General features: G+C 37.1%; 1 long non-coding RNA gene across 30 annotated transcripts in view; it reads left to right on the top strand.

Moving 5' to 3' along the window:
• LOC101715908 (uncharacterized) overlaps positions 1-20351 on the top strand; it is a 68780-nt gene that overhangs the window by 20930 nt on the left and 27499 nt on the right. For 5 of the 30 annotated variants that reach the window (XR_015449528.1, XR_015449509.1, XR_015449501.1 and 2 more), the window contains one exon: positions 16492-16580. The exons of 20 other annotated variants lie outside the window; for them this stretch is intronic. This is a non-coding gene — a long non-coding RNA (uncharacterized LOC101715908). 5 more of the 30 variants (XR_015449534.1, XR_015449521.1, XR_015449510.1 and 2 more) reach the window with 2 other exon arrangements.

Genomic DNA, 20351 nt, shown 5'->3' with positions numbered 1-20351 from the left:
ATAGATGGTGTTTTATATGTTCATCAAGAAGCTTATCATGTCTTATTATCTATTTTTGTGATGTTAGCAACCATCAATGTTTATTACCTATATCTATTCATTTATTAGACCTGTCAAAGTGGCAGTATTCTGATTGTATCTTTTTTTTCTTCATTTTCTGAGTGAGATGTTCTGGAAAGAGGACAGTTCATACAGAAAAAATAGTAGAAGCTATGTGTTTTATATTCCCCTTCATATACCAATTTTCTAAATAATGAGTTGTTCCCAGGGGCCAGGGATGTAGCTCAGTGGCATTGTGCTTGCCTCGAAAGCCCAAGGTCCTGAGTTTGATCCCTGGTACTGGAAAAAAAAAAGAGTTATTCCCTGTCATCTTCCAAAGGTCATGAATGAATGAATGAATTTACTTTTATTTTATCATTAATATTATTAAGGGATTACTTGCTAAATATGTTTATATGTAGATTGCAGTTATATTTATTGATATCTAAATTATTCTGTCTTTGGTCAATGGAAGCCAAATCAAGTCAGCTCTAAACTACTTCTGATATGACCCTAATTTCTTTTACAAGCTTCCTCCTTTCTGGTATGTTTCAAGTTCATCTTGTGTATTTCCTGCTGCAGACCTGGAATCAGCCATTTCTCTTAGAATTTCCAGGTTCCTTTCAATGGGAAATATTGTTTAGAGACCACAATCTGGGCAGTAAGTACACTCATCGCTTCTCAGCTAGTTACTATTTACAGTGGGCAAAGACAGAATATGTGTGTGTGTGATTTTTTAAAGAAATTGCATGTCCAATTCAAATTCAGGATAACCATGGATATCCATAAAGTGTCTTCTTTCTCCTGTGACGAAAATCTCAATTCTAAACAATCCCAATGTAATTTCCAGTTTTCTCTATTTCATACTACACAAAATCAACTTCAAAATAATTAGACAAAAACTAAATTAACAATAAACTAACTATAACAGTTCAGTTTTTTTTCTTTGTCTTTCAGGTACATCCCACTGCGGATTATTGTCAAATTAATGTATTATAGGATCACTGAGAATAGTTCCTCTGTGTGTGGCTACACCACCAACTGGTTACATAGTTAATTTCACTTACTTTGCTTTACATTTTTAATAGTTCCTTCTTATAACTATGAAAATATTTACCTGGTTGCAAAGTCAAATAAATCTACAAACAAGGTACATTAAAAGCCTCATTCTCTTTCTCTACAATATTAAAACATGATTTATCCTCTTTCTTTTTATATGAGAAAATATCTCTACATGCTTGTATTCCTCTCCTCTTAGAGAAATGACAGCATACTATAAACACTTCCTCCTCCTGTTTTCACTTAATAGTACTTCTTAGTGGTAAATACCAGTCTTTGATTTGGGCTCTGGTTCACGGTACTTAAATTTTCAGCAGATAGCTGCAGGTTCTCACTCCTCTCTCACTCACGTGCCACATGCGAACTGTCATGGTTTAACTTCAGAATCCAAGGCCTGACCCCTCTCACCACTCTCCTCTACCCTGCCAGAGCTGTCAGCTCTTACTGGAACCATTGCAGTAGCTCCTCATCACTGCTCTCCTTCATCTACCCTCAGTGCCCTCAGGTCTGTTCTCAGCGAGTCAAAAGAGCCAAAGTCTTACTCACCTTTGGGAGCTCGCACCTCATCCTTTTCTCTCCCCACTCCACTCTGGCCACACTTGCAATGGCTAGTGGGCTCATCCTCCTTGTATCTGCAATGCTCACTCTCTCGCCCCCTTCAAATTGTTCTTCAAAGTAGCACCTTCACGGTGAACTTTACTCTTCCCCCTTCTAAAATTGCAGCCTGACCCATCCCCACCTCAGCTTTCCTTTGGCCTCCTCTATTTTCCCATACTACTTATTACCTTCTGTCATGCTGAAGAATGGTTATTGTCCATTCATTTATTGTTCTCCACTGGAATGTACATTCTACAGGGTATGGATCTTTATCTGTTTTGCTCACTAATAGATCCCCACTGCCTAGAAAAGTGCCTGGCACATAATAGGCACTTAGTAAATATTGTTGAATGAATGAATAAAAACTTTCTTAACTTCAACTGATAAAGTTACCAAACTGTGGCCTAGTGTTACAGGAATATTCAGAACCACAATGACCATCTGACCCATAGGAGAACAAGGACCCTTTTCCAGTGACCAGAACATTACTTCTTCCTCTGCCATATCCTGAGGCTCTGCATATGAGAGTTGATGAGGGTCATGTGATACTTTTCTACTATCACACAGCTGAAAGATAATAACAACTTACTATTTATATGGTTTATTATGTTAATGTAAGTTTTACATATACTAATTAAGTCATTTGATCAATAAAACAATCCAGCAAAGACCGTTTTATGATTTTGCTCATTTTAGAAATGAAGCCACTGAAGCACAAATAGATTTTTTTTTAATTGCTTATAACTAATAATTTATTTATGGTAGAATTAGGACCAGAATCTCCAGGGAGTTTGGCTCTAGAACTCATGCTTTCAATTAGTACTATCCAACAGGTTTTGGGCAATGATAGCAATGTTCCCTATCTGTACTGTTCAGTATGGTGGCGCTAAAGCAGTGATGGTGAACCTTTTAGAGACCAAGAGCCCAAACTGCAACCCAAAGTCCATTTATTTTTTGTAAAGTGCCAACACTGCAATTAAACATGAATACTGAGAGTTTAGTTTAGAAAAAAAACACCTCATACCCTTGGCTTGCATTCCAACAGAGAGGGCTCTGTGTGTCCACTGCGGCACATGTGCCATAGGTTCACCACCACTGGCCTAGAGTCACAAGTGGCTGTTGAACAACTGTAATGTGACTAATTCAAGTGGAACTCAATTTCTAATTGTACTTAGTTTTAATTTCAGTTTAAATAAGAATATGTCATTACTGTGTGGAAAGCTCAACTTTAAGCCAATATAGTCTTGTGCTTTTTAGGTATGATTGACAGAATATCAAAGAAGTTGTATAAGGGTTTGTTGCAGTTGTTCTTCAAATCCAAGGGTACATCTTTGTGGGATTCTAAGAAATGGCTAGAGCCAATGAACTTTAAGTCTCCCAGTGTCATCTATAACTTATGGAACATATGGCTCTCTAATTTCCAAGCATTCTTAGAACAAAAAGAAAAACCATAAAGAGTATGTTGTCCAGATACATTATGTTCCTTTTTGTTGAAAGAAATAGAGGATTAAATTGTTCTGACTCTAATTTGTCCTTATTTAAGTGCATACTTGTGAAGATAAAAATAAAGTTAATCATAAGAGGTAGAACATGACATTGCAGGTTCAATTGAAAATTGCAAGTTATATTTCTATTGATGTTTAAATTATATTTTTTATTTTTGAAAAATATATAAACTAATTTTTAAAAAAAGATGGGAAAAGACTAGACAAATTTTACCATCTGGAATTAATCACTGGCATATTTTTCCCTGTGTATATGAAAAATATATGTCTTTTTTCTGTGTATACAGTATTATTTGAATTATACAAGTGATATATGAATTGTGTTAGCTTTCTGTCACTGTGAAAAATACCTGAGAAAATCATCTTAGAGGAGGAGAGATTTATTCTGGCTCACAGTTTCAGAAGTTTCTATACATGGTCCATGGCTCCTTTTCTTTGGGACTGAGGTACAGCGGAACATCTTGACAGAAGGACATGGTAGAGGGAAGCTGCTCACCTCACCATAGCAAAGACACAGAGCTGAGACTGCACTGGAAGCTTCTGTCTTATTTCACTCTTGTTCTATCCAAATGCCTAACCTATTGGCTGGTGCCACCCACATTCAGGGTGGGTCTCTCCTCACTGCGTGCCTCACATGCCATGTCTCTAGAAACTCCCCACAGACAAACCCAGAAGTGGGCTTGACTGATCTCCCAGGCACTTCTCCATCCAAGTTTACAATCAAGATTAACCCTTACATAAATTCTCCCTTTAAAAAACACACATTATTGGGCCAGGGGTTTAGCTCAGTGGTTCCAGCCCCTGCCTTGCAAGCGCAAGGTCCTGAGTTCAATCCCCGGTACAAAAAAAAACAACACATTATTGATATTCTCTCTCTCTCTCTCTCTGTCTTTCCAAACACTGTCCTTTCCCTTTTCAGAAAGCAACAATATTCTGAACTTGGTGTGTATCCTTCCAGCCCATTTTGTATACTTTTATTCTTCTATGCATATAAAGCACATGACTTTTTGGTGTGGAGTATTTTTAATCTTTATATGAATGATTTTACAATGTATTTCATTCTGTAATTTTTTTAACTTCTCATTGTTTTTGAACTGTTATACCATGTGAGCATACCACAGTTTAGTTGTCCATTCTTTGGCTTATGAGTACTTAGGTTATGTCCAGATTTTTATTATTTCAAGTCATGCTGCAGCAAATGTCTTTGTGCATATCCTCTGTGCATCTGTGTAAGTATTTTTCTGGGCATATAATTTTAAGATCACAAAATCTGATCATTTTCCATATCACTAGGTACTTTGAAAACACCTCTAATCGATTGGGCCATTTCCATTCCTCTTGGTAGTGTGTAAAAGCATTCATCTGCTGCACTTGTGCCAATATCTGATGCCAACTTTAAAAACTTTGCCCATCTGAAATAGCTACCTTATTGTGATTTCAGTTTGTGTTCCCCTAATTATATATTTTGTTTTGTTTTGTTTTGGTACCAGGGATTGAACTTGGGACCTTGCGCTTGCAAGGCAGGGGACAGAACCACTGAGCTAAATCCTTGGCCCTGTGTTCCCCTAATTATAAATGAGGTTTCACATTCTGCCATGTTTAGTAGCCACTTGAATTTCCTTTTTTTGTCACATCTAGAATATATCACTTAGGTTTTTGCTATTGAATTATTTATCTTATTGATTTGCAGGAGTTCTTTGCAATGTCTGGTGAACAATCTTGCTTACTAGGAATGCTACAAATATTTACTCCTGGTCTACAGCTTGTCTTTAAACCTTCTTATGATTTAATTTGTCATGCAGAAGTTTTAAGTTTTAGACTTTAATTATGGCTTCTAGCAAACTTCTGTCATTCTTGTTGAACTGACAAGCCTTACTAAATCTTCATGTGTTATATTCTAGAAGAGATTAAACAAATGTATAGCTTTCTGATTTGTTGGTTGATTGCTATGTCTGAGAAAAAATTTTTCTTGTGCCTATTTATAGCATTTTTCTTAAGGGACAAAGTTTATTTTTATGTCATTGTGAAATGTTTTGCTGTGGTGGTAATGATTTTTTGATATCTAATAATAAAATGTTAACAGTGGTAAAAGCCTTGTAATAGATTTTAAAGTAAGAATTGATTTTGCTTTTCATTGCTTGCTCTTTGAAAGTGTTTCTTCATGGCTCCTTTTTTTTTGGACTTTTTAGTTACTGGGATCTTCTATCTAAAATTATGCTCAAAATAAATTTCATATGTTTAAAAATTATTTTAAATAACATCTCTCTTCAGACCGAAATCACAGCAGACTGAAGCCTGTTTACCAGCTTTGAGTCCTGGCTCTACCACCTGCTGCATAGAAACAGTAGGCAAGCCACCTTAACTCCTTGTTTCTCAGTTTCCTCTGCTATAAAATAGGGTGATACTAGAGCAAGACTCATGGGATTGCTGAGAAGGTGAAGCGAGTCGTAACTCATCAGAAGGCTCTAAAGCAGGGCACAGCTCAGGGAAAGCACGTGAAGGAGGTTGCCGGTCTGATCCCTCAGATGGCTTAAGATTCTTAGAAATGAAAGGAAACATGTAGATTTAGTGCTCTCTGAAAAACATTCCAGTTAAAGACCAGCTGAATTCTTTAATTGTCATTTCATATTCCATTAATGATTCAGAAAAATAGACAAATGCTAACACAGCTGCACCCAGCCGATCAATGCCAAACTATCTTTTATAGATTCTCCATTACACACTTTAAACTACCCTAGCTCAGTGCTTGCTTACTCCAAATACTTAAAAAGCAATTTGAAAGCAAACACAAAGCCTCACAGAAGACATATACATCTCAAAGAGCCTGGCCCTTCACAAGTGTGACTGTATTGTCATCTGTCTTCTCTGCTCCCACAAGTCAGTGTGCTCTATGAAGGCCAAGGCAGGATATTGGTAAAATCCACTTGTTACTGTGTGTTTAGCATCAGGCTGGTCCCTTCATCCTTTGTGTAAGTTGACAACATGATGTTTTGATATATGTTCACGCTGTGGAATGATTAAATCACACTAATTTAAAAATCCCTCACCACACACACTACCTTTTAATAAAAAAGTTTAAAATGTAATACTTTATTGATTTAGAATGCACAGTCCACTATTATTTCAGTCACCCTTCTGTGCAGTAGAGCTCTAAAGCTATTCCTCCTAACATGTTTTGTATCCTTCGATCAGCATTTCTCTTTTCCCCTTCCACTCCACTGCCCCAGCCTCTGATAACATTTTTAGATTCCACATATGAGTGAGATCATGTGGTATTTGTCTTTCTGTTTCTGGTTATTTCACCTAAGATCCTCTAGGCTCATACATGTGGCTGCAAATGATAGGATTTCCCCCTTTATAAAAGCAAATACTGTTCATATCTTCACTGCATTTCCTTTATCCATTCATCTGCTTTGGACACAGGTTGCTTCCATATCTTGACCTTAGGGGTGGTGCTGCAATGAACATGAGAATGCAGCTGTCTCTAGCATATTGATTTCAATTCCTTTGGATGTATACCCAGAAGTGGAACTGCTTGGTCACACAGTGGTTTTACTTTTAGTTTTCCAAGATACTTCCATACTACTTTCCATAATGGCTATATCATTTTACATTCCCATCCACAGTGGATGAGGGTTCCCTTTCCACACTCTCACCAACACTTGTCTCTTGTTCTTTTATAATAGACATTCTAAGTGTGAGAATTTGTCCTGCCAGACTCTGTGGCTGATTGCCTGCCTGGATTTGTACACAGGGATGCTTTTCTGCAGCTCACCTTCGAGGGCTGGGCTCCGAATGGGAAGAGCCACATTTCAGATCCAGCCCTCTTGCCCTATAAACTGGATAGTAATTGACATAAGCTTCAGATTCTTCACCCCTAAGGGAGAAACGATCATGAAAGATTGAGTGAAGTTAGCATGTAAAGTGATAAAAGAATGTAGGCTTTTAAATAATGAGAGTAGAATTTTACCAGACATTACTTCAATGACTCCAGCTGGATATTAAAGTGAACATCAATATATACATATGACAGGACCTGAACCAAATAATTTAATTTTAGCAATTCTATACCCTCTCCATATCTTGGTAAATCATTTTAGAACGAGCATGCTTCCCCTGTACCTCAGCTCCTCCATTCAAGAAGGATGCAATAGGGGCTGTGATGTTTTCAGAGCATTAGTGGCTGAACTAAAACCATTGTCTATCCTCTATTTTCCCTTGTGAGTGCATATGAGATAACTGCTCTCGCCTGTTAACCCCCAGCAGAAAACCTGCCTGCAAACAATAGCTTGCAATCCCAGCATGGTATCCAGTGTTGGCATAAAGGATTCAGTGAGCAGAGCGTGGGGGTCAGCCTGCTGTTGGGCGCAGGCTGCTCTTGTTGGCACAGCCCTTTTGTGCAGGATGTAGTCCTTGTTCTGCCACCTGTACCAGGCTACACACCATTCTGTTTACTCACTGTCCTTGAACTAACAGGCTCCTTTCCCCTAGCCATAAACAGATTGGTGTGAGAGAAGCATCTCCTACTGAGAGACTCACTTCTGCACTGACTCCTCTTTGTTAATCTTCTGCAAAATAAGGCAGTTTTCTGTTGAAGAGAAAGCAATCATTAATTTTTCATAAGAGCAGCAAAGTTGTGAATAGTGGAGGACCTCTTGAATAAAGAGCTTAGAGGTTCCAGAGAGAGGAGAATAATAAAGCTGGGTGGGGGTGGAAAGTGTGTTCTTTCTTGCACTGTTTATCATACCCTCCCCTTCCTCCTTGTTAAGAAGGAAGAAGCCATTTACTGAAGCTAACAGTTCTTCAAATCTCAGGAACCTTCATTTTAATCCTTATCAGTGCTTTTTTAAATGAATAATACAGTGACCTTCAGCTTTCTTCTGTAATATGCGAGGTTGATTTGTAAAGACTGCTTTAGTTTTTTAAATTAAGGCAGATGCTGTATGTATTCTACTCAATTCTAGCATTAGTGTTGTCCCAAGTGTGGCATTTATGTTCTTTCATTTCTTTGGTATAAATAAATATCAAAGTAGGAAGACCAGTGTGAACTCTACAAGGAATAATAAACTAAAATAGTATAGCATTGATTTTGTTCAGGATGTCCAAGTGTGTTTTTATGATTGTGTATGTTTATAGCTTTTTTCACAGAAGTGATATGAGTTCTGGGCAATTAAAAAGGGCATGAATTTTGTGCCATTTAGGAAGAGAATCTCCTTTCTAATAGCTGAGCATTCTACCAAGTTGTGGCTCTTAAGGAAGCACACAGATTTCATAATTGTACTTTAAACTTGAGAGTTATTGCCACTTTTATTGTTTTACAGTATTATTACCTTGGCACCACATTAGAGGACTTTATTTTGGCTGCTGAAGTGCTGTATTTGGATGGAGCAGTTTAATAAAGAAGCAAGGGAAGATTCTTTTGCACTGTGTATCTTAGTCACTTTTTCATTACTGAGACAAAATACTTCATGTTCACATCTTAAAGGAAGAGAGGTTTATTTTGGCTCCTGTTTTCAGTCCATGATCAGCTGGCCCAAATGGAGGAATGCCATGATGGAAGGTTCTGCTGAAGAAACTACCCACATGATGGCAGCCAGAAACAGAGAGAGGAGGGAAAAGATGGGGAGAAAGATAACCCCTTTTAGGTCATGTCTCCAGTAACCCACCTCTTCCAACCAGACTCCACCTCCTAACACCAAGTCAGTGACAGCATCCTCATAATCCAGTCCCCTTCCCTTCTTCTGAACACATGAGAATTTGGAGGGAAATTCTAGATCTAAACCATAACATTCCACCCCTTCACATGAGCCCAAAAGACTCATGTACATCTCTTTATGTAAAATGTATTTATCCATCTCTAAGATACACCAAAATTGTAACAGTTCCTGCACTATTGAAATGCCCAGGTCCAAAATCTCCTCTGATACTCAAGGCAAACTCTTAGCTATGAGCCCCTATAAAGATAAACAAGGAAAATTAAACACTCCCAACATGCAATGGCACAGGATAAACATTCCCTTCCAAAGAGGGAAATAGGTGGATAGAAAGGAATAGAAACAACGTAGCACCAAAACCCAGCAGGACAAACATTAAATCATCTTCTTCCATGTCCAGCACCTGAGGCAGGTTGTGGAAAGATGTGAATCCCAAAGGACTCGAGCATCCCTGCACCTACAGCATTGCTGGTTGCAATCCTCATGGCCTCTCTCTTGGGGTGGCTTCACTCACTATCCATGGCTTTCCTCAGATTCTATATTCCTGGCTTCTCTAACTTCCTAGGATCTTCAGTACACTTTTGACTTCACCCTAACCACTTCATGCACTCCCCTCTCAGGGGCACACTGCCAGGCCTCTCAGATCTTCTGAAGTCTGGGTGAAAATCCCCTTGACCTCTTGCATTGTGCATGCCTGTAAAATGAGCACCATGTAGATAACACCAGGGTCTGCCACCAACTCAAGCAGTAGCCAGCCCTGTTTGGATCATGGATGCAGAGGCCTCTGAGTCCCCTGATGACTGAGCACTGTGAAGAGAATCCCAGGGAGCCAATTCCTAGGTGGCCTTTCTTGAGCAAGGTGCCCTGGGGCTCTCTTCTAAAAATGAAAGCTTTATAGCTTTGCACTCCTGAGCCTATGATAGATGGGGTCATGTGAATTTCTGGTATACTTTCAACCTATTTGTAGGCACTTTCTTCCTGAGGAAATGGAAAACTTTTCAAATAGGCTTTTTGCTCCTGATTTTCAGTATAGATCTGACTAAAAGCTACCAGCAGTACCTGTGCCACAGCTTGAACTTTGGACTGCTTTGAATTTTCCTCTGTCAGATATCTGGTCCAACATTCTTAATTTCATACTCCCAGAAAGTCTCAGAACATAAACAAAATGTACACAAATTCTCTGCCAGAGTATAACACACATGGACTCTGATCCATTTGCCAAAAGAGTCCTTTTTCCCAATTGAAACCTCTTGAGCCTGGCCTTTTCTGTCTGCCTTATTATCAGCATTCTGATCTTCCAAGCGCCAATCAGAATCTCCCATCAAGCTCAACTTACAACATTCTAGGGTTGCTTCTCTAGCTGGCCTCTCCTCCAGTCAACCAGTTCCAAAGGCTTTGAAACCACATGGTCTGATAGTTGCAGCAATGACCTCACCTCTGGTACCAAAATCTGTCTTAGTCACTTGTTCATTGCTGGCACAAAATGCCTGACAGGCACAACTTAAAGGAGAGGTTTATTTTGCCTTATATTCTCACTCCATAGTCAGTTGGCTCAAATGTAGAAACAGCATGGTAGAGAAGTCTACTGAAGAAAGCTGCCCACATCATGGCATCCAGGAAGCAGAGCAAGAAGGGAGGAGCTTAAGAAAGAGCTACACCTTTCCAGGTCATGTCCCCAGTGACCCCTTCTTCCAACCAGACCTAACTCCTAACAAGTCAGCTACAACACTCTTGTAATTCAATCACCTTCCCAAAACCCTTCCTCTGAGCACATGAGAATTTGGGGTAACATGCTTGATCTAAATCATAACACTGTGCATATATGCTTTTTTTCCAGTCCTTTCCACCACAGGTTCCTAGACTGTGGCTTTGAGTCTTATGAGTGAGATCTCAACATTTTCTCATCCTGTGAGGCATGGCCTCCAGCAGCATATGAGCTCTGCACAGTCATAGAGGATTGGTCTGTAGAGGAGAGGGGAAGCCATGTGGGCAGACATCTATTCCTGAGAATTGATGTTCTCAGAAATTCAGTAAGATAATACACTAACTTCTCTGTCTCCTTCTCTGCATTAGTGTTATCCAACTTTTTGTTACATTAAATTATTCAAATAATACATAAATACCAACTGCTTGAAAATAAACATTACAAAGAAGTTAAAGTTGGACCTCTCCCCCAATACAAGTTCCTATTTCCCTTCCTGTCTTCAATACCCTCTACCCTTCCAGTATCTATTATCAGTTTAGTTTGTATCCTCTGAAATATGTTTTATGCCTCTAAGCATAGTACATGCAAATCAATAGTATTAAGCAACAGGAGAGCATTGTTTCAAAAAGCCCTCAAATACAGGTATAATATTGAGTGTATCTTTCTGCAACTGGCTTTTTATTCATTAATATTTCTTGAAGCTCTTTTCATGTTAGTCCATCTATATCTACTTCATTAGTTTTAATTGTTTTATGTTATTTCATAGTGTGCCTCTGGTACAGTTTAGCTTTTCTCCTACTCAGGGGCACTTGTTTTTCCAGTTTTCTACTATTAGAAATTTCACTGTAGTATGTGACTCCTTGTACACATGAGTGACTCTAGGTTTACACCTACAGGTGAAATGGCTGCATCACAAATTATGCAAGTTTTATAGTTTAATAGATAGGTTCAAATTGCTCTCTACACTGGTGGTTTCCATTTATATTCCTACTACAGGGCATGTGGTTTCTGTCTCCTTACCAACTGTTAACATTATTAGACATTAAAATGTCTACTGCTTTAATGGGTGGAAAATAATGTCTCTTTATTTAAATGTACATTTCTCTTACTACTAAGGAGATTGAACTACTTGTCATGTTTATTGGCTATTGGTATTTCCTTCCTGTGATTTGCTTATTCAAACAATTTGACCATTTTTCTGTTGGGTTATTTGCCTTACTGATTTGAAGAAGCTAACACATGTGTGGAATGTATATGTGTGCACTGTATTGTGATCCTGATATCTGTTGGATATATCACAATCTCCCAGATAATGGGCTGTCTTCTAAATTCACTTATGGTATTTTTCCCTATTGTCTATGCTCTAGGCTTATTTTTCTCAATCTTCTTTTCCCCAAATTTTGTTGTAGATATGCTGCAATTATTACTGTAAGCTAATTGTACACTTGTTATTTTCCCAAATAATCATGTTAATTTGAGGCTTAGAGCTGAGACTGTCCTGATGACTTCTATTGTCTGCCATTCACACTTGCAGAAGAGTCTTACTTGGGGTGAAAATGGTAACTGCTACTAAAACTCATTGCCTCTGATGGTAGAACAGCTTTGGTGTGAAACATTTCTTCCATGTATGTATCTGGGGTAAGGACTCGAGTTTGAAAGAATGTATGTGTGGAGATGCATTTTATATGTGGGGAGACTTTTTGCTTTGTGAGTCTTTTCTTTTTAAGGTATAATTGGGAAGTAAAAAACCCAGCTCAGCAGCTTACCTGCTCTCTACTATTCACAAACTATGGGCCCACAATTCCCAAGGCTATATTCCAGGCTTTATTGTATGCTTTAAATTGGAATCTATCTCAGAACAGTTACATTTAATTGGGAGATTATTAAAAACCATGAGCAAATTCAGGTTTTCTCACCCAGGAAATGCTGCCAGTGACCAGCTTAAATGAGGCCACTCTTCCCTTCATGTTTCATTGTCCAACCAGGAGCTGTCTGAGGAAGTTAAGCCAGAACAGAACTGTGATTAGATCAGTATCCCCCAAACTTCAAGGATTTGGAAACCAACTTTACAAATTATGATGGTCAATCCTGGTTGTCAATTTGATTGATTTGAGAGATGCCTAGAAGATTAATAAAGCACATTTCTGTTGGGTCTTGGTAGGTCATGGGGTTATGATCTTGGGCACTATATAAGTCCCTGTTCTCTTCAGGCTCTCCTGGTACTCTCTGCCTTCCAGATGCCATGAGTTGAGCAGCTTTCCTCTGCCATATCGTCCTGCTGTGGCGGGTCTCTGCCTTGGAGTCATTGACCATAGACTGAAATCCTGAAAACCATGAAGCTAAACAAACCCTTCCTCACTTAAGTTTTGTATGTCAGGCACTTTTTCCCAGCAATGGAAAAGCTAACTAATACACAAATATTGCCTTAATAATTTCCTACTCTGCTGTTTGCTTAATATTCTTCTTAAGTCATCTGTTTTTCAATTATACTTATTTAAAAGGTCAAATTTATCCTTTATTACTATCACAAGTGGAAAAGTTTCATTTGTCATATGTAACATAAACAGCAACTATGAAAGTAAATAGAAACACAAGTATTAGTAAACACATGTATTAGTAAAATACTCTGAAATTGAAGTCTGAGAATGGGACCTAATTTTAAAGGGAGATTTAGTAACTACCATAGAGAAAGAAGTTGAATATATAATGGTAGTATTGCAGATAGATAACTTAATTAGATATGTTGTAGGCACTTAGACAGGGCCAGCCCAGGAAGAACCAACATGGAGGACAGTCAAGGAGCCAACATGGAGGACAATCAATACACATTCACTGAAGACCAGAATTGTAAAAGGGGAGAAACTACAAACCCTTGTGCTTCCCCTGGGGATAAATAGCAGTGATTGATATTCTAAATAGGTATCAATCACCTGGATGGGGGGTCAAGGTGTTAACCCAACCTCTCCAGGAAATATCCCTGACTCCCACCCTTACTGAAAATCCTTGTATGCTTGCTACATGACTTGCTCCCCCACTTGACCCCCATTTAATCAATATTACCTGGGTGACTATACTTGTCATCTTATTGGTTGGTCATGGTTTTGTCCCACCTGATGCCCACCTTGTAAATTTCCATTGGGTCTTGTAGTTTTGTCCCACTTTGTACCCACCTCACCACATGGCTTTGCTGTATAAAACATCTTTGAAATGTGGGGGGGAAATATTCTGTGTGTAGAATAGAAAGAATTGAAAAAGGAGTAACTGTCTTCCTATGAGACTCAATCCTGTATCACCTGAAATCATGATGGGAGTCACCCCTATCTCATTTAGGAAAGTATTGGTGTAGACAATAAATTAGATTATCCCAGGAAAATAGAATATCTTCAGTTTAAGTGAGAGTCTAAAGATATTTCTTCCCCACTACCTGTTGCCTGGTCAATCCTGACATCATGTTATCTCTTCCCTCAAAACACCTTAGAATGTAACTGATTGCACAAAGCAACTTCAGATGAATTGATTGTTCAAAATCTAGGTGCCGGGCTGGGGATTTAGCTCAGTGGTTTCACCGCCTGCTGCACAAGTGCAAAGACCTGAGTTCAATCCCTGGTACCAAAAAAGAAAAAGAAAAAAAAAATCAACAAAATCTAGGTGCCTGTGTGTTCTTGCTGGTGTGAGGTTATTGCTCCATATCCAGATCACAAACTCGGCTGAGCTCCCTTGCTTCCACTGCAGCCTGCTTCACACAAACACAGTGTTCTATTGAAGTCACATCAGAGAGAGGAGGTTGACACAATAAAGTCAGTGGAACTAATGAATATTTAGGGAAGAAAACAGCTGGTTAACCGCAGTAACATGCAAATAGGATGCCATGGCCATATGAAAAGTGGAGCCATTAACCCTAGAGTCCATTTAATTTACCTTGGGGTCTGATGTCAACATGTACTCATTGTAATTTTAAATTGTTTTCAAATTATGCATGTAATTAGAAATCATCAAGTAATACAAATAAGGTTTTTAAACGAGTGTATTTGCTCTACAGCCCTTCTTTCTCCTCCAGTTAGACTTCTATAGGTAGCTACTTTTAACTCATTCTATTTATAAGGACTTCTAGTGGTTAGATCCACATTTTGAAATAATATTCTTATATTTTTATTTGATAGTTTGCCACCTTTAAAAAGTGCTTGCATGGAGGCCAGGGATTTAGCTCCATGGTTCCCCTGCCTGCTTCAAGTACAAGGACCTGAGTTTGATCCCCAGTACCAAAAAAGAAAAAGTGCTTGCAACTTCTATGTTAGATGAGAATTTAATTAATACTATCACCTCTGCCCTCTCCATCTTCCTTCATTATGTTTGGGCTGTTGAGTAGTTTAATGCCAATCTGACTGTCAGTCTTTTGGAGGTGACCTGGTCATTACTTGTAGAAACTTTCAGGATTGTCTTTTTACTTTTATGGCTCTGAAATTTCACAATGTACAAGATTTTATGCCTGAGTATTTTGGATGTTTTAAAAGATATCAGCTCAGTTATTTTCAATAATTTCTTACTGTTTCATATCTTTTGATGCTATCATAAGTGGTATGTTTTTATTTAAATGTCTGATAATATATAGAAATACAATTAATGTTCACAAAACTTATAATTAGTTATAATAGTATTTTTGTATAATCCAGTGGATTTTCTGCATAAGCAATCATGTCATATGTATGGGGTTTTTTGTTTTGGGGTTTTTTTTTGGCACCGGGGATCAAACTCAGGACCTTGCCCTTGCACGGCAGGCGCTGGAACCACTGAGCTAAATCCCCAGCCCCATGCCATATGTAAATAAAGACAGTTTTACTTCTTCCTTTCCAATCTGCTCTTTTATTTCTTTTACTTAACTTATTCCTCTGGATAGACGCACCAGTGCATTTTTAATAGAAGAGGTGAGAAAGAGCATCCTTGTCTTGATTCTAATATTAGAGGAAAATTCAATCTTTTAGCATCAAGTATGATGTTAGCTTTTTTTTATAGATGTCTTTTATCATATAAAGGATGTTCCCTTTAATTTCTGTTTCCATACTTGAGAATTTTTCACTAGGAATTTGTTAGATTTTGTCAAATGCCTTTTTCACATTTATTAAGATAACTGTATGGTTTTTCTTTAGAATTTAGTAATATAGTACATTGCATTTTAAATTTTTTTCATTCTAAAAATGAAAAATTTGGAAGTATATTTTCTAATCCTTAAATTTAAGTTTAATTGCTTTTTAGATATATTCTGAATTATATATATAATATGATATTTTAGAACATTCTTTATAGCCATTTGTTGTGCTATTTACACAATACAGAAAGGCATCAATGAGAATTTAGACACATATGTAGAAAAAAAGAACAATTATTAGAAAATAAGTCATAATAAATCAATGGTCCTTAATTTAAATAAAACTGAAGCTTATGGTCAAATTTCTGTCTTAAAAGGTATAGAAGCACTCAATATAATCATATTTTGTGCTATTTTTACAGCACTAAGTAATGGGAAGGATTTCTCATATCACTAATTCCTTTTTTTAAAAGATAAAAAGTAAAATTAATTTTAAAAAGATAAAAGGCTGTTAGATTATCCATTTCTTTGTGAATGAGCTTTGGTAATTTTTGTCCATTTAATCTAAGTTGTCAAATTTCTTGGCATAAAGTTCTTCACAATATCCCTGTTACTATCTTTTTCATATTTAAAGAATATGTAGTGATGTCCCTTTTGTCACTGATAATTTGTTTTAATTGGTTATTAGCAATGGTATATTTTTGCATTTGTTTTGTTTGTTTGTTTTGGTATCACTAGGGTTTCCCACTGAGCTACATCCCAGGTCTCATTTATTTATTTTATTTTGAGGTGGGATCTCGCTAAGCCACTAAGTTGCCTAGGCTACCATTGAACTTCCAATCCTCCTGCCTCAGTCTCCAGGAGTGCTGAGTTTACAGGTGTGTACCACTATTCCTTGCTCATCATTTTACTTTTAACCTGTTTCTGTCATTATAGCTTAGGTATGTTTCTTATAGTCACCATATACATGGTTCTGATGTTTCTATCAATCTGACAATCTCTTCCTTTTAACTGTGGCATTTAGACCATTTATATTTAATGTTATGGGCAATGAGATTAGAGTTACATGGGTTTTTTTTCTGTACCATGTGTTTACCGTTCTCTATTTTCTAACCCTTATTTTGGATTAATAGATTTTTTTAATAATTCCATTTTGTCTCCTTCAGGTATATCAGCTTCAACTGCCTTATTTTTAGTTGCTACATTAGGATTTATAGTATATATAGCTTATCACAGTCTAGCTTCAAGTGATTTTATGCTATTTCCCATATCATGAAGTAATCTTGCAACAATATATTTCTATTTTTTCCCTCTCAATTTTTTCTGTAATTATTATCATACATTTAACTTCTACAAATGTTACAAAGCCCACTCATTCTGTTATTTTTTTAAACAATTTTGTTTTAAAGATAGTTTTTAAATTAGTAGCACAGCACATATATGTACCCATTTTCATTGCCCTTCATTTCTTGTATAGATTTTCATTTTTATCTCCAATAGTTTTCCTTTTGTTTAAAGTATTTTCTTTAATATTTCTTGCAGTGAAGTCTTCTGACGATGAATTCTTTTAACTTTTATATGTCTGAGAAAAAGGTTTTATGTTCCTTTCATTTTTAAAAGATATTTTCACTGTATACAGAATTCAAGGTTAACTTATCTTTCCTTTCAGTATTTTAAAAATGTCACTTGGGGGCCAGGAATTTAGCTCAGTGGTTCCGGTGCCTGCCTCGCAAGCGCAAGGTCCTGAGTTCGATCCCTAGTACCAAAAAAAAAAAAGTCACTTGCATCAGGAGTAATGGCACATGCTTGTAATCCCAGCACTGTGAGAGGCTAAGGCAGAAGGATTTCAAGTTCAAGCCTATCCTGGGCAATTTAGTGAGACCCAGTCTCAAAAAAGGAAAGAGTCCTGGGGATTTTACTCAGTGCAAAGGCCTGGGTGAATCCTCAGTACTGTAAAACAAACAAAGCTGCTTGAGGGATAGGGATATAGCTCAGCAGCAGAACATGTGTTTAGCATGTACAAGGCCCCAAGTTCTATTCCCATCACCAAAAAATTAAGTTGCTCCACTGTCTTCTTATATGCATTATTTCTATCTAGAAATCTTCCATCATCTTTAGCTTTAATCATCTCTGTATCTGTGCCTCTGTTTCTGAAGCTGCTTTTTTTTTTTTGCTTAAATTCTTTTATTGGTACATTTTAAGTATACAATACGTTTACATTTATCATTGGATGCTTGTACCTGTACATGCTGTATCTTGGTTCTTATTTTTTCCCCATTACCTGTGCACCCTTCCCCCCCCATCCTTCCCTATTTACATAGACTTTGTTTCCATTTTTTTCTTTTCTCATAATTTTTCCTTTCCCTCTTCTCCCCCCCACCACTTCCCCTACCCCTAAATGAGACGCCCCAAATTCAAAGACCCAATTCAAAAATGGGCATCTGAAATGAAGCTGCTTTTAAAATGTATTTTTATCACTAGTTTTGAGCAAAATGATAATGGCATACCTTACTGTAATTTCCTTCATATTTCTTGTGCTTGGGGCTCAGGGGGCTTTATGAATTTGTGGTTTTATTATTTTGTCAAAATTGAAAATTATTTTTGTTTTGTCTTCTCTCCTCCACTTCAGAGACTCCGATTTCCTGTATACAGGCCACTTGAAGTATAAAGTATAAAATTCTCTTTCTCTTTGCCTTAATTTTGAATATTTTCTATAGCCATGTCTTCAAGTTCACTAAAAAATTTTTTTCTGTAATCTCTAATTTTCATCATTCCTATTCAATATAATTGTTATCTTAGGCATTGTAGTTTTCATCTCTAGTAATTTTATTTTGGCCTTTTCAAAATACTTTACATTTTCCACTTGACTTTTTGAGCATGTAGAATGCAGTTATAATAACTTTTATAGCATTTTCTTCTAATTCAACGTTAATTTGAGATCCATTTTGATTGATTTATCTCACCTTATGGCTCTGAGTTTCCTGATTTTTTATGTTAATTTTTGACCATGTGCCAAATATTAAATTTACTTTGTTGGTGCTAAATATTTTGTGTTTCTAAAAATATTCTCAAGCTTTGATAGTTTAGTGTACTAATCTATGCTGCTTCCCTTATCTCCAGGATCACTGCTTTTTGTTAGCTGATTTCTAGGCACTTGCACACTGTTGTTTCATATATTTTGTCCAATTTTTCATTGTTTTGAAGCCTGTTACTCCATTTGGTGGAAATTTAACATTTACACTTACTTCACCGGGGCTTCAGTCAGGGGAGGAAATAAAGCATGTGCTTATTCCATCATATTGAAGAAGAATCACACTGGCTGTTTTTAAAAAGATACTGCTGCTTGTGGTGTTAAAGCCTTTACTAATAATTTATCCCATGGCTTTGTACTTATGTATCCAAATTCATATTCTTTAAATTGACTTCTCTAAGTGTTTATTGAATGAGTGAGTGAGTGAATGGTGGTGTCCTTTTGGTAAGGTTACAGCTACAGAAGAAAGACTGAAGATAAGACTGGTTTTAACTAAAATCTTTAAATTTCAGGACATCATTTTCTACACTGCAGCTTTCTGGGAGTTGTTAACAGTAACACTTGCCCTGCCTCTGTGGCAGGAAACCTGTGTTTAGAATGCAATCACACACTTGCCTGCTAGAATGAGTCTATAACACGTCTGGGAATTTTATTCTTGGCTGTTTGTCCTGGTAGTTTTCTAATTTGATCTCAATGTGAAAATTATTGTGGAATAACAGAAAAATAGATCTTTCCAATCCATCTATGCTCTTGTTTTATTTTTGTGTAATACCAGTTTAATCCTCTAAAGGATCCTTAAGGTCCCATGTCTGATTATAATGGAAGTGGATATATTTTAAGGTCAAGTTTCTGCTTTACTTTTTCCTCCCTCAAGTGTGTAAAATTGTATCATATATTCATTTAACCTTTCGGAAGCTGAGATATTAGGGTGAAAAAATCACAATATATCATATTTATCTCTTTGTTTATAAAAGCCGCATAGCATAGTGATTTCAGGTATCATAGCATCTGATTACCTGTGTGCAGCTCCAGCCCCTACTAGCTGTGTGACCTTGAGAGAGTCACTCAACTTCTCCAAACCTCAGTCTTTCCATCTGTAAAATGTCATGGTAATGGTTCTTCTAGAATTGTTAAGAAGATTAAGTGGGTTATGTCATTAAAATGCTATAAATAATACTTGATACATGGCAAGGGCTATATAAGCATTAGTTTAAAATAAAATAAAGTGAAATAGCACAAAATAAAGATAAGGCTTTACTCTATCTTTCTGTATTTATTCTGTCTGCCATTTCAGAGTATCCTGCTTTGTTATATCAGAATATGTCATACATTAACTGGCTGCATTTTGGGAACCAGTTGTACAGGGTGGGTAAAGAAATTTTCCCAATTTCCTTTCCTAGATCCTCTATGTAGCAGTGATGCCTGCCACCCTACTCCCCCACTGGCTCATGTTTATCAAGTGTTTGCCCTTGGTACTTTTATTTCTAGTCAAAACCTTCAGTTTCCCTGGATTCAACTTTAAATTCTGTCTCTGAGCTGCCCCCTCCCTGCTGCTAAACTGATGCTAAAGATTTTCCATCATAATATTTGAAATCAATGCTCATCTTTGTTACTTACT

Source organism: Heterocephalus glaber, unplaced genomic scaffold (genome assembly GCF_053883595.1).
Source record: "Heterocephalus glaber isolate CG9 unplaced genomic scaffold, H.glaber_assembly_v1.0 deba00000071, whole genome shotgun sequence".
NCBI classification, from domain to species: Eukaryota; Metazoa; Chordata; class Mammalia; order Rodentia; family Bathyergidae; genus Heterocephalus; species Heterocephalus glaber.
Note: the sequence above shows the minus strand (reverse complement) of the source record. Positions and strands in the feature narration are given on the sequence as shown.